Source organism: Sapajus apella, unplaced genomic scaffold (assembly GCF_009761245.1).
Source record: "Sapajus apella isolate SASKATOON/1434 unplaced genomic scaffold, GSC_monkey_1.0 scaffold2, whole genome shotgun sequence".
NCBI lineage: Eukaryota > Metazoa > Chordata > Mammalia > Primates > Cebidae > Sapajus > Sapajus apella.
In genome coordinates, this window is record NW_022436942.1 from 39,025,428 (window position 1) to 39,039,304 (window position 13,877).

Below are 13,877 nucleotides of genomic sequence, written 5' to 3' on the forward strand. Positions count from 1 at the left end.
TTTTTTTTTTTTTTTTTTTTTTTTTTTTTTTTTTTTTTTTTTTTTTTCTGGCTGAGGCTGGCCCTGTTTGATTCAGCAGTGAGCTGTTAGTATAATGAAGACAAAACGGTATGGGGACCATCCCCTTGGGAGCAACTGTGAACCACAGGGGAAGAATTCCAAACAACGGTAGGCTCCCTAAAACTACTGCTGCTATAAACCAAACATTGTTACATTTATAGCGTGGCAAGGAAAGTTGGCTGGACTTTTTTCAATGGGAATTTACTAAGTGTACAAAAATACCTAGGAAAATGTATGAATTCAGTCCTCATCTCCAAGGAAATTGTCTGATTGAGTTACTCAGTGAGGGAACTCAAGATATCAATAAGTAAAGCAAAGAAACCCAGCCTTGTACTGAACTGAATTATGTGCTGAATTCCAAAATGTGCTTCCAATGTAAAGGATGCCAAAGCCAAATAGAAAGAGTCTCTGTTCAGATATTGTGACGCTCTATTCCTTCTGTTTGCCTGAGATCACTGTCCCCCTTCTCTCTCTGCTTTTTTTGGGGGACAGGGGAAACAGCTTTTCTCCAATTACAATATCGTGGGTCTAGAAGGGACTATCAATCATTGTTTCCTGACTTGTTCTTTATACACTCCTCAGGCTTGTCCCCATCCAGGGTAGAGAAGATACCTGACTTAGAATAGTGGATTACCTTACTGCACACAGGGATTGGTCATAAAATGAGGGAATGACTCAAGTCAAGCCAAACAGCATCCTTTCCTGGGTATTGTTGAGCTGGAATCGGGGAAAGATTTTTTTCCCTCCTGTTGGTGGTGAAACTAGTAAGATGTGAGTCTAGGATAATGATAGACAGAGTTTCAGCTTTGTGAACAAATCTGTAGGAAGGATGTCAATGGACAAAGAGAAGCAGAGATGGCAGAGAGAGAGAGAAGTGAGGCCATGGTTCCAGCTGTTGCTGACGTTGAGTTTTGAGTTGGGTTCCTGTCATTCTCAGTCACGGTTTGAAGTTAAGTGGTTCCATCCTATAAGGCATTGCTTACCTCATTTTCCTATTTCGGTCATCAGGATTATGACTGCAAGTCCCATGGAGTCTGAGTCACGCTGCTCATGTAACAATCTCCAAAGGAATCCCTTTACCTCAGACCACGAAAGGAATAGTTGAAAAGAATGAAAATAAGCATACCAATTGAATTTATATAATTGACTATAATAATCTTCTCCTTTTTTATATTTAGCACTATAGCCCTAGTTTTTTTTTCCCATTATTTAATTTTATTTCATTTTAGGTTTTGGGGTACATGTGAAGAACATGCAAGATTGTTGCATAGGTACACACCTGGCAGTGTGATTTGCTGTCTTCCTCCCCATCACCTACACCTGGCATCACTCCCCTTGCTATCTCTCCCCAGCTCCCCACCCCTCACCGTCCCTCCCCTATTTCCCCCCAACTGACCCCAATGTGTAGTGCTCCCCTCCCTGTGTCCATGTGTTCTCATTGTTCAACACCCGCCTATGAGTGAGAACATGCGGTGTTTGATCTTCTGCTCTTCTGTCAGTTTGCTGAGAATGATGGTTTCCAGGTTCATCCAATGTTCCTACAAAGGACACAAACTCATCATTTTTAATGGCTGCATAATATTCCATGGTGTATATGTGTCGCATTTTCCCTATCCAGTCTATCGTCGATGGGCATTTGGGTTGGTTCCAGGTCTTTGTTATTGTAAACAGTGCTGCAATGAACATTCGTGTGCACGTGTCCTTATAGCAGAACAATTTGTAATCCTTTGGATAAATACCCAGTAATGGGATTGCTGGGTCAAATGGTATTTCTATTTCTAGGTCCTTGAATTGCCACAGTGTCTTCCACAATGGTTGAACTAATTTACACTCCCACCAACATTGTAAAAGTGTTCCTATTTCTCCACATCCTCTCCAGCATCTGTTGTCTCCAGATTTTTTAATGATCGCCATTCTAACTGGCGTGAGATGGTATCTCAGTGTAGTTTTGATTTGCATTTCTCAGATGACCAGTGATGATGAGCATTTTTTCATATATTTGTTGGCCTCATATATGTCTTCTTTTGTAAAGTGTCTGTTCATGTCCTTTGCCCACTTTTGAATGGGCTTGTTTTTTTCTTGTGAATCTGTTTCAGTTATTTGTAAATTCTGGATATCAGGCCTTTGTCAGATGGGTAAACTGCAAAAATGTTTTTCCATTCTGTTGGCTGCCGATTCGCTCTAATGACTGTTTCTTTTGCTGTGCAGAAGCTGTGGAGTTTGATTAGGTCCCATTTGTCTATTTTGGCTTTTGTTGTCAATGCTTTTGGTGTTTTGGTCATGAAGTCCTTGCCTACACCTATGTCCTGAATGGTTTTGCCTAGATTTTCTTCTAGGGTTTTTATGGTGTTAGGTCTTATGTTTAAGTCTTTAATCGATCTGGAGTTAATTTTAGTGTAAGGTGTCAGGGAGGGGTCCAGTTTCTGCTTTCTGCACATGGCTAGCCAGCTTTCCCAACACCGTTTATTAAACAGGGAATCCTTTCCCCATTGCTTGTTTTTGTCTGGTTTGTCAAAGATCAGATGGTTGTAGATATGTTGTGTTGCCTCCAAGACCTCTGTTCTGTTCCATTGGTCTATATCTCTGTTTTGGTACCAGTATCATGCTGTTTTGATTAATGTAGCCCTGTAGTATAGTTTGAAGTCCAGTAGTGTGATGCCCCCCGCTTTGTTCTTTTTGCTTAGAATTGACTTGGCTATGCGGGCTCTCTTTTGGTTCCATATGAAGTTTAAGGTGGTTTTTTCCAGTTCTGCAAAGAAGGTCATTGGTAGCTTGATGGGGATAGCATTGAGTCTGTAAATTACTTTGGGCAGTATGGCCATTTTCACGATATTGAGTCTTCCTCTCCATGAGCATGGGATGTTTCTCCATCTGTTTGTGTCCTCTCTTATTTCGTTGAGCAGTGGCTTGTAGTTCTCCTTGAAGAGGTCCTTTACGTTCCTTGTTAGTTGTATTCCTAGGTATTTTATTCTCTTTGTGGCAATTGTGAATGGAAGTTTGTTCTTGATTTGGATCTCTTTAAGTGTGTTATTGGTGTATAGGAATGCATGTGATTTTTGCACATTGATTTTGTATCCTGAGACTTTGCTGAAGTTGCTTATCAGTTTCAGGAGATTTGGGGCTGAGACGATGGGGTCTTCTAGATATATAATCTTGTCATCTGCAAATAGAGACAATTTGACTTCCTCCTTTCCTATTTGAATGCCCTTTATTTCATTTTCTTGCCTGATTGCTTTGGCTAGAACTTCTAATACTATATTGAATAGGAGTGGTGAAAGAGGGCATCCTTGTCTGGTGCCACATTTCAAGGGGAATGCTTCCAGTTTTTTCCCATTCAGTATGATATTGGGTGTTAGTTTGTCATAAATTGCTTTTAATATTTTAAGATACGTTCCATCAATACCTAGCTTATTGAGGGTTTTTAGCATAAAGGGCTGTTGAATTTTGTCAAAGGCCTTCTCTGCATCAATTGAGATAATCATGTGGTTTTTGTCTTTGGTTCTGTTTATGTGGTGAATTACGTTTATAGACTTGCATATGTTGAACCAGCCTTGCATCCCTGGGATGAAGCCTACTTGATCATGGTGGATAAACTTTTTGATGTGCTGTTGCAATCTGCTTGTCAGTATTTTATTGAAGATTTTTGCATCTATGTTCATCATGGATATTGGCCTGAAGTTTTCTTTTCTTGTTGAGTCTCTGCCAGGTTTTGGAATCAGGATGATTTTGGTCTCATAAAATGATTTGGGAAGAGTTCCCTCTTTTTGTATTGTTTGGAATAGTTTCAGAAGGAATGGTACCAGCTCCTCTATGTATGTCTGGTAGAATTTGGCTGTGAACCCGTCTGGACTTGGTCTTTTTTTGGGTGGTAAGCTTTTAATTGCTGCCTCAACTTCAGACCTTGTTATTGGTCTGTTCAGGGTTTTGGCTTCTTCCTGGTTTAGGCTTGGGAGGAGGCAAGTGTCCAGGAATTTATCCATTTCTTCCAGGTTTACTAGTTTATGTGCATAGAGTTGTTTGTAATAATCTCTGATGATGGTTTGAATTTCTGTGGAATCTGTGGTGATATCCCCTTTATCGTTTTTTATGGCATCAATTTGGTTATTCTCTCTTTTTTATTAATCTGGCTAGTAGTCTGTCTATTTTGTTGATCTTTTCAAAAAACCAGCTCCTGGATTTATTGATTTTTTGAAGGGTTTTTTGTGTCTCTATCTCCTTCAGTTCTGCTCTGATCTTAGCTATTTCTTGTCTTCTGCTAGACTTTGAGTTTTTTTGATCTTGCTCCTCTAGCTCTTTCCGTTTTGACGAAAGGGTGTCAATTTTTGATCTCTCCTTGCTTCTCATGTGGGCACTTATTGCTATATATTTTCCTCTAAAGACTGCTTTAAATGTGTCCCAGAGATTCTGGTATGTTGTGTCTTCATTCTCGTTGGTTTCGAAGAACATCTTTATTTCTGTCTTCATTTCATTGTTTATCCAGTCAACATTCAAGAACAAGTTGTTCAGTTTCCATGAAGCTGTGCGGTTCTGGGTTAGTTTTTGAATTCTGAGTTCTAACTTGATTGCACTGTGGTCTGAGAGACTGTTTGTTATGATTTCCGTTCTTTTGCATTTGCTGAGGAGTGACTTACTCCCAATTATGTGGTCAATTTTAGAGTAGGTGTGATGTGGTGCTGAGAAGAATGTATATTCTGTGGATTTGTGGTGGAGAGTTCTGTAAATGTCTATTAGGTTTGCTTGGTCCAGGTCTGAGTTAAAGTCCTGGATATCCTTGTTAATTTTCTGTCTGGTTGATCTGTCTAATATTGACAATGGGGTGTTAAAGTCTCCCACTATAATTGTGTGGGAGCCTAAGTCTCTTTGTAGATCATTAAGAACTTGCCTTATGTATCTGGGTGCTCCTGTATTGGGTGTGTATATATTTAGGATCATTAGCTCTTCTTGTTGCATTGATCCTTTTACCATTATGTAATGTCCTTCTTTGTCTCTTTTGATCTTTGTTGCTTTAAAGTCTAATTTATCAGAGATGAGAATTGCAACTTCTGCTTTTTTTTGCTCTCCATTTGCTTGGTAAATCTTCCTCCATCCCTTTATTTTGAGCCTTTGTGTATCCTTGCATATGAGATGGGTTTCCTGGATACAGCACACCCATGGATTTTGGCTTTTTATCCAATTTGCCAGTCTGTGTCTTTTGATTGGGGCATTTAGTCCATTTACATTTAGGGTTAATATTGTTATGTGTGAATTTGATACTGCCATTTTGGTGCTAGCTGGCTGTTTTGCCCATTAGTTGATGCAGATTCTTCATTGTGTTGATTCTCTTTACCATTTGGCATGTTTTTGGAGTGGCTGGTACTGGTTGTTCCTTTATATGGGTAGAGCCTCTTTCAGGAGCTCTTGTAAAGCTGGCCTGGTGGTGACGAAATCTCTGAGTACTTGCATGTTCCCAAAGGATTTTATTTTTCCTTCACTTATGAAGCTTAATTTGGCTGGATAGGAGATTCTGGGTTGAAAGTTCTTTTCCTTAAGGATGTTGAATATTGGCCCCCACTCTCTTCAGGCTTGTAGGGTTTCTGCTGAGAGATCTGCTGTGAGTCTGATGGGCTTCCCTTTGTGGGTAACCCGAACTTTCTCTCTGGCTGCCCTTAGTATTTTCTCCTTCATTTCAACCCTGGCGAGTCTGACGATTATGTGCCTTGTGGTTGCTCTTCTTGACGAATATCTTTGCGGGGTTCTCTGTATTTCCTGGACTTGAATATTTGCCTGCCTTGCTAGGTTGGGAAAGTTTTCCTGGATAATATTCTGAAGAGTATTTTCCAGCTTGGATTCATTCTCTTCGTCACATTCAGGTACGCCTATCAAACGTAGATTAGGTCTTTTCACATAGTCCCACATTTCTTGGAGACTTTGTTCATTCCTTTCTGCCCTTTTTTCTCCATTCTTTCCTTCCCATTTTATTTAGTTGAGTTGATCTTCGACCTCTGATATCCTTTCTTCTGCTTGGTCAATTCGGCTGTTGATACTTGTTCATGCTTCGCGAAGTTCTATTGTTGCGTTTTTCAGCTCCATCAATTCACTTATATTCCTTTCTATTTTGTCCATTCTCGTTAGCATTTCGTCAAATCTTTTTTCAACGTTCTTAGTTTCTTTGCATTGGGTTAGAACATGTTCTTTAAGTTCACAGAAGTTTCTTACTACCCACCTTCTGAAGTCTGATTCAGAAGTGTCATTTCATCACACTCGTTCTCCATCCAACCTTGTTCCCTTGCTGGTGAGGAGTTGTGATCCCTTGTAGGAGGAGAAGTGTTCTGGTTTCGGGTGTTTTCATCCTTTTTGCACTGGCTTCTTCCTATCTTTATGGATTTATCCACCTGTCGACTTTGTAGTTGCTGGCTTTTAGATTGGGTCTCTGCGTGGACGTTCTGTTTGTTGATGATGAGGTTATTTCTGTTTCTTGGTTTTCCTTCTGACAGTCTGGCCCCTCTGCTGTAGGTCTGCTGAGGTCCACTCCAGGCCCTGCTTGCCTGGGGTTCACCTGCAGCAGCTGCTGAACAGTAAGGGTTGTTACCAGTTTTCTTCTTCTGCTATCTTTGTCCCAGAAGGATACCCGCCAAGTGTCAATCTGATCTCTCCTTTATGAGGTGGCTCTTTGGATATACAGGGGTCAGGGAACTGCTTGAGGAGACGGTCTCTTCTTTATAGGAGTTCAAATGCTGAGCTGTGAGCTCCGTTGCTCATTCAGAGCTGCTGGGCAAGTACGTTTAGGTCTGCTGCAGCAGAACTGATAAACCACTTTTTGTTCCCAGGTGCTCTGTCCCCGGGATTTAGGGCTTTATGAGTTTCCGTTATGCTGCTGCCTTCTCTTTATTTTTTTTTCCTTCAGAGCTGCCCTGCCCAGCAAGGAGGCAGCCTAGTCACTGTCTGCCTGTATAGGTTTTGCTGAGCTGCTGTGGGCTCTGCCCAGCTGCCGAGTGAACTTCCCTGCAGTCCTGTTTATATGGGTGTAGTTAGAGCTGCCTCAGCAATGGTGGCCCGCTGCTGTTGAGGCGGAGTCTCTCTGAAGAGGCGGGTTGCCTTGGCAATGGTGGGTTTCCTTGGCAACGGCAGGCTGCCTCAGCATTGGCTGACTACCTCCCTATCGGCGGGCTGCCTCGGTAATGGCGGACGCCCCTCCCCCACAGAGCTGGACTGTCCTGAGTTCAGCTGCGCTTCCTGTGAAACTCTCAATCCAGAGAGTTTCTGGTTGCCGTTCTTTTGTGGGGGTGGGACCAGCCGAGCCTGATCGCTGGCTCTCTGCCTCAGAGCCTTTTTTTTTTTTTTTTAAGTTGGTGTTCCAGTCGCCTGTTGAAGAGGCGCCGCGGTGTGTGTTTTTTTTCCGTGCGGCGACTCACTGCGCTGGCTTAAACAGTGGCACTGAGATTTGTGGTGCTTTTTTTGCCCTGGAATCTGCTGTCCTGGCTCCCTGCTCAGTCCCCTTTTTAAACAGACGAATGGGCGACTTCCCCTGGCTCCAGTCGCCAGCCAGAAGGGCACCCGGACCGGTGTATTTTGTATGGAGAACCGCTGCTCCGGGGCGCCGACAAAGCAGCCTCGCGGGGCAAAGCAGTGGCGCCAGCACGCACAGCCGCGCTGGCCGAAACAGCCGCGCTGGCGACCTGTGGGGCTCCTCCGTCTGGGAATTGCCTAGTCTGTGGGCAATAAAAATGCGGCGTCCACTCACCCTCTGCGCTTTCACTGGGAGCTGCAATCCTGAGCTGTTCCTAAACGGCCATCTTGGATCCCTCCTAGTCCTAGTTTTAACACTTACTGGATTTATGACTTAGGGTAAGTGACCTAATTTTTCTACACTTCTTTGCATAGCTATAAAATGGGTATAATGAATACATACGCCAAGAGTAATGCATTATAGGATAATGGTTGAGAACATAGTCTTTGGGAGAAATACTTCCTAGAGTCAAGTCCTGCTTCTTCCATTTACTTGTTTTTGGTTTGTTGTGAACTTGAACAAGAGACTTATCTTTAGATTCCTTGGTTTCCTTATTTGTAAAATGATGATATTGTGGACTACATGTATATGCTTTCCCAAATTTCATATTTTAAAATCCTAACCACCAGTGGGATGGTATTAGAGGTGGGGACTTTGGGAGTTAATCAGGTTTAGATGAGGTCATGAGAGTGGTGCCCCAATAATAGGATTAGTATCCTTATAAGAGAAAGAGACTAAAGCTCATTCTTTAGGCCACATGAGGATACAAGGAGAACACGACTGTCTACAAACCAATAAGGGTGTCCTCATTCGGCACTGAGTTGGCTGATGCCTTCACCTTGGACTTCTCAGTCTCCAGAACTGTGAGCAATGAATGTTTGATGTTAAAGCCAGCCAGCCTGTGGCACTCTGTTTGTTATAGCTACTGGAACTGAAATAGGCAATAATAGTATTTACCTTATAAAATTGTATACTTGTTTAGTGAGTTAATGTATTTAAAGCTGTTCACGTAACAAGTACTATATATAAATGTTTTTTTTTTAATTTATTTTATTGCATTTTAGGTTTTGGGGTACATGTGAAGAACATGCAAGATTGTTGCATAGATACACACATGGCAATGTTATTTGCTGTCTTCCTCCCCATCACCTACATCTGGCATCTCTCCCCTTGCTATCTCTCCCCAACTCCCCACCACCCACCGTCCCTCCCCTATTTCCCCCCAACTGACCCCAGTGTGTAGTGCTCCCCTCCCTGTGTCCATGTGTTCTCATTGTTCAACACCCGCCTATGAGTGAGAACATGTGGTGTTTGATCTTCTGCTCTTCTGTCAGTTTGCTGAGAATGATGGTTTCCAGGTTCATCCATGTCCCTACAAAGGACACAAACTCATCGTTTTTGATGGCTGCATAATATTCCACGGTGTATATGTGCCACATTTTCCCTTTCCGGTCTGTCGTTGATGGGCATTTGGGTTGGTTCCAGGTCTTTGCTATTGTAAACAGTGCTGCAATGAACATTCATGTGCATGTGTCCTTATAGTAGAACGATTTATAATTATATATATATTATAATTTATTATAATCACATTATTCAATTTTAACAGAGATTAAATAGAAGACTTATCACAATGCCTTCTTCACTGTAAACGCTCTTTCTAGCTCTGCATTGGCAGTTAGCCTATCACTCTGATTAATTTTATTAAGGTAACACTTTTGCTGTGGTGTACTAAAACACCTTCAGTAACTGCCTATCACCTGCAGATAAGAGTACTCCTTAAATCATCTCTATCCTAATCATTCTAGTCTATTTCCCAGGATTGCCTCACATGACCACTTCATTTAGTTAAACAATTTTCTCATCATTCATTATCTGTCAAGAACTGTGAACAGTCTGAGATTTTATGTCATTTATAAGCTAAGAAATTAGCCTTCTACAGTTTCACGTTGCTGGCATTAGACACAGAATTCCTAAGTCATTACTCATGGTGCAGCAATCAGTATGAGCTTCATGTTTCCACTGGTAACCTTTGCTCTCCAAGTCCCATGGAGGGGGACACTAAGGGGCCCAGGTGGTTGCATGCAGTGGGTTTGTGTGATAGCTGAGGAACTCCAAGCTTAGAGTATCTGATATTCTTTGCTAATAAATCAAAATACGGTAGTGGCAGTTTCATAATGCTTAGTTGCAATGTAGAATCTGAAAACATATTTGTTACTATAATGCATTAAAATTCATTGGTGTATATTGAGTTTTGAATGAAGCATTTACCCAAGTATGATTTTGTAACAAAATGCACTGGTCATTTGGAAAATATTGGTTCCCAAAGTTATGTAGAAGGGCAAGGCAGCTCTCTGGGGTCTCTTCTATAAGGGCACAAATCCTATTAATGAGGACTCACTCTCATGACTTAATCATCTTCCAGAAGGCCTCACTTTTTTTTGATTAATTAATCAGCATTAGCTAACAAAACATTAACGACATACCCTTTCTCATCCCTGTGGATCAAGGCAAGAAGGGCCATTTGCCAGCACCAACACCAGAAGCTGGAAATCTGTAGCAGTTTTGAGCAGAAGGCCTCACTTTCAAATACCATTACCTTGGGGTTAGGATTTCAACACAAGAATTTTGGGAAGACATGACCATTCAGACTGAAAAACACATTGTTTCTAAGTTATGTGTAGAAAGTTCAGTTATTGATGTCTAGCAGCTATTACAAAATATGAGACTGAATATAGAAAATTACAATTTAATGATCTGCATTGGGGAGGCATCCACACATAGGTTATAGGTTGAAGATAGAGGAGTATGCGTAGCATACTAGTCTATGTAATGGTCTGTCTTGGTTTAAACTCCAGTTCTGCCACTTTATTAACTAATTTGTGACTCAGTGCTCTCATCTGAAAACACGTAAAATAAGAATATCCATCTAAAATGATTGTTACAAGGATTAAATAAGTTAATATTTGTAATGTGATTATAACAGATCTTGGCACATAGTAATCTATATATCTATCTAGATCTAAATGTAATTTTACTATATAAATGAAATTTAAAAAGGGGAATAAATGGAGAACTTCTCTGGGAGAATACTGAGAGAGAAGAGAAGAGGGCTGAGAATTGGGGCAACCAATGTTTTAAAAAAAAAAAAGCAAAAGAAAAGGAGTCAGTGAAGGAGACAGAGTGATGAGGGAGGCGGGGGAAAAACTCCAGAGTGGTGTCCTGGAAGCCTAGGAGAAGTTTGCCACATTGCAGACTTCAGGCAGGAATGTAAACCTTGAGATGGCGGGTGCTGCATTTACTTTGTTCTCTGCTGAATCCTCTGGCCTTAGCACAGTGCCTGATATATAGCAGGTGCCCAGTAAATATTTGGCAAATGAAAATGCCAAAGAGAAGTTGGAAAGATAAGGGCCTGAATATGTTTATTTATGTTTAACAAAAATAGGTTAGTTGGGGACTTAGACCTCCCTATATAGTGCCATACTGGCGTCAGAACTTGATGTTAAAATATTCTTACTTTATGATTTAACCCATACAGCTATTGCCTGTTATGACCATGGTTTCATTATAATTTTTTGAAACTGGCCCCAAAGTCTCTTTTTTTAAAATAACTGCATTCTGCCTATGATCACAGGCATATTTTTAGCCTTTTTCTAAATGCCAAAATTAGTCATTAGATAGAAGAACTGGTCATCAACCAGGCCAGTGAATGACTCAAGATTCCGTCATTTGACCTCATATTGAAAATATGAAGGCCAAACCGAGTCTGACAACCAGCACTGCTTTCTGCGTTTCATTTTTACTGTACAGAAAAACAATCATCTAAAATATTGATTTTTCTTTTATTTGAGTATGTGGCAGGCAGTACATTGCCCTTTACTACAAATGGACTGGTTGTAAAAATCTCCACACGAGGAGGTAGTTAAGACTGAATCCTACCACTGTATTTCTGAACTCCTTAGACTAATGGATTCCATTGAATTGGTCTCAGATTAAATTTCTCTAACTATTAAATTAATTTTTCTACTTCCTTGCTCAAAAACTCTCCATGGAATACATATCAAGCCTCTTTAATCTGGCCAAACTCCTTTTTTTCTGAATTCCCCCTGTGTAAACTCTATGCTACGGTCACACTAGTCTACTTTCTTTTCTCAAATTCTTGGTTCTCACTTGTGTATCTTTTGTTAGATTTACTCCTAGATATCATATAGTATTGAAATATTTTCTCTGTCATATTATTCAGTGGATTGTGACTGGTGCTTAGGAATGTGCCCCCAAATTTTGTATGCAGCTCTTTTACCCATGAATCCGTAGATAATTTTCAATTTCTAATGGCTGAATATAGAAGCTATTGAATTTTTTGTGTGGACAGATCATATGTTTCACAAATAATGATAGTTAGGTCTCTGTTTTTCCAATTATTATACCAAAAATTTCATTGGCTTTCATTTACTAGAACTTACACTAAAATGTTCAATAGAAGTAGCAGTAGTTGGCAACCTTGTCTTTTTCACGACATGTAAAGGAATGCTTTTCAAATGTCATCATTAAGCTACTTGGTTAATAATGACATATATGTGAGTCAGCATGTTGAATGGTTAAGAGCTACAACTCTGGACCAATCTGGCTGGGCTTAAATTCTAGCTCTGCTACTTAGCTGCGGTGTTACATTGGATAAATTAACTCTGTTTTCCTCATGTGTAATATGGGGAATGATAGCATCTAAATCATAGAATTGTTGTAAAGATTCAATGAGATAATACTTACAAAGTGCTTAAAACTATCTGACACATACCAGCATGATATAAGTGTTTCTTATATAAATATATTGAGGTAATCGTTTGAAATCTCCCATTTAATATACTACTTTAATTGATATTATTATATAGAATAGCTGTTAAATTCTTGGAGTCAGCCATATAGAATTATGAATTTAAAAAATATATAGTTCATTTCTAGTCAATATTGTACTGGAGGTTCTAATCAGTACAATTAAGCAAGAAAAAGTAATAAAAGGCACACGGATCAGAAAAAAAGAGGTAAAACTATATGCACAGATGGCATAATGTTGTACACAGAAATCATAAAAAATCCACAAAACTATTAGAGCTAATAAGCACATTCAGCAAGGTTGCAGAGTACAAGATTAATATACAAAAATGAGTTGTATTTCTATACACTAGCAATAAACATTCAAAAAGGAAGTTAGCAAAACAATTCCACTGATAGTAACATCAAGAATAATAATATGTTTAAGAATAGAGGGAACAAAAAAATATGAGATTTATAAACCTAAAATGATACAGCATTTTTAAAGAAATTAAGAAATAGCTAAATAAATGGAAAGATATCTCTTACTTGTGGATCAGAAGAATTAATCTTAAGGTAGACATACTCCCCAAACTGATCTGTAGCAACACAATCACTACCAAAATTCTATCTGCTTTTTTTTTTAAAGAAATAAACTGATTCTAAAATTGCTGATTTCAAAAATTACTAGAATGCTATAGTAATCAAGGTATTGTGGCACTGGCATAAGGATAGACATATGATCAAGGGAATAGAATATAGAGTCCAGAAATAAACCCTTATATTTAAGGTCAATTTATTTTTGACAAGAGTGCCAAGATAACTTGATTAAGAATAGTCTTTTCAATAAATGCTGATGTGACAACTGGATACCCATGTGTAAAAGAATGACTTTGGAATTGAGTTACAACATATACAAATATTAACTCAAAAATGGGTCAACAACCTAAATACAAGAGCAAAAACCTTCAAACTCTAGGAAAAAAATTATAAAAGTAAATCCTTGTGAGCTTGGATGAGGCAATGTTTTCTTAGATATGACACCAAAAGCACATAAGCACCAGAAGAAAAGAATTGGACTGCATCAAATTAAAAACTTTTGAGCTTCAAAGGACATTATCAAGAAACTGATAAGACAAACAACAGAGTGGATGAAAATATTTGCAAATCATATACTTGAGAAGGTACCAGTATCCAGAATACATGAAGAACCTTTGTAAATCAACAATAAAAAGAAATAATTCAATTTAAAAACCCTGGGCAAGGGATTTGAATAGACATTTCTCTAAAGAAGATATACTAAGGGCCAATAAACACATGGAAAGATGCTCAAAATCATTCCCTAAAGGGAAATGCAAATCAAAACCACAATGAAATATCACTTCACATTCATTAGGATGGCTGTAGTAAAAAAGACATGCAATAACAAATGTTGATGAGAATGTAGAGAAATTTGAACCCTCATTCACTTCTAGTAGGAACATAAAATGGTGTAGCCTCCTTGTAAATGAGTTTGGCAGTTTTT

General features: G+C 39.4%; 1 long non-coding RNA gene across 1 annotated transcript in view; it reads left to right on the top strand.

Annotated features, from left to right (window-relative positions):
• Positions 1–13,632, top strand: part of LOC116563802 — a 15,815-nt gene extending 2,183 nt beyond the window's left edge. Inside the window, exons 2-3 of the long non-coding RNA XR_004274582.1 lie at positions 80–168; positions 10,054–13,632. This is a non-coding gene — a long non-coding RNA (uncharacterized LOC116563802). The remainder of the gene's footprint in view (positions 1–79; positions 169–10,053) is intronic.
• The last annotated feature ends 245 nt before the right edge of the window (positions 13,633–13,877 follow it).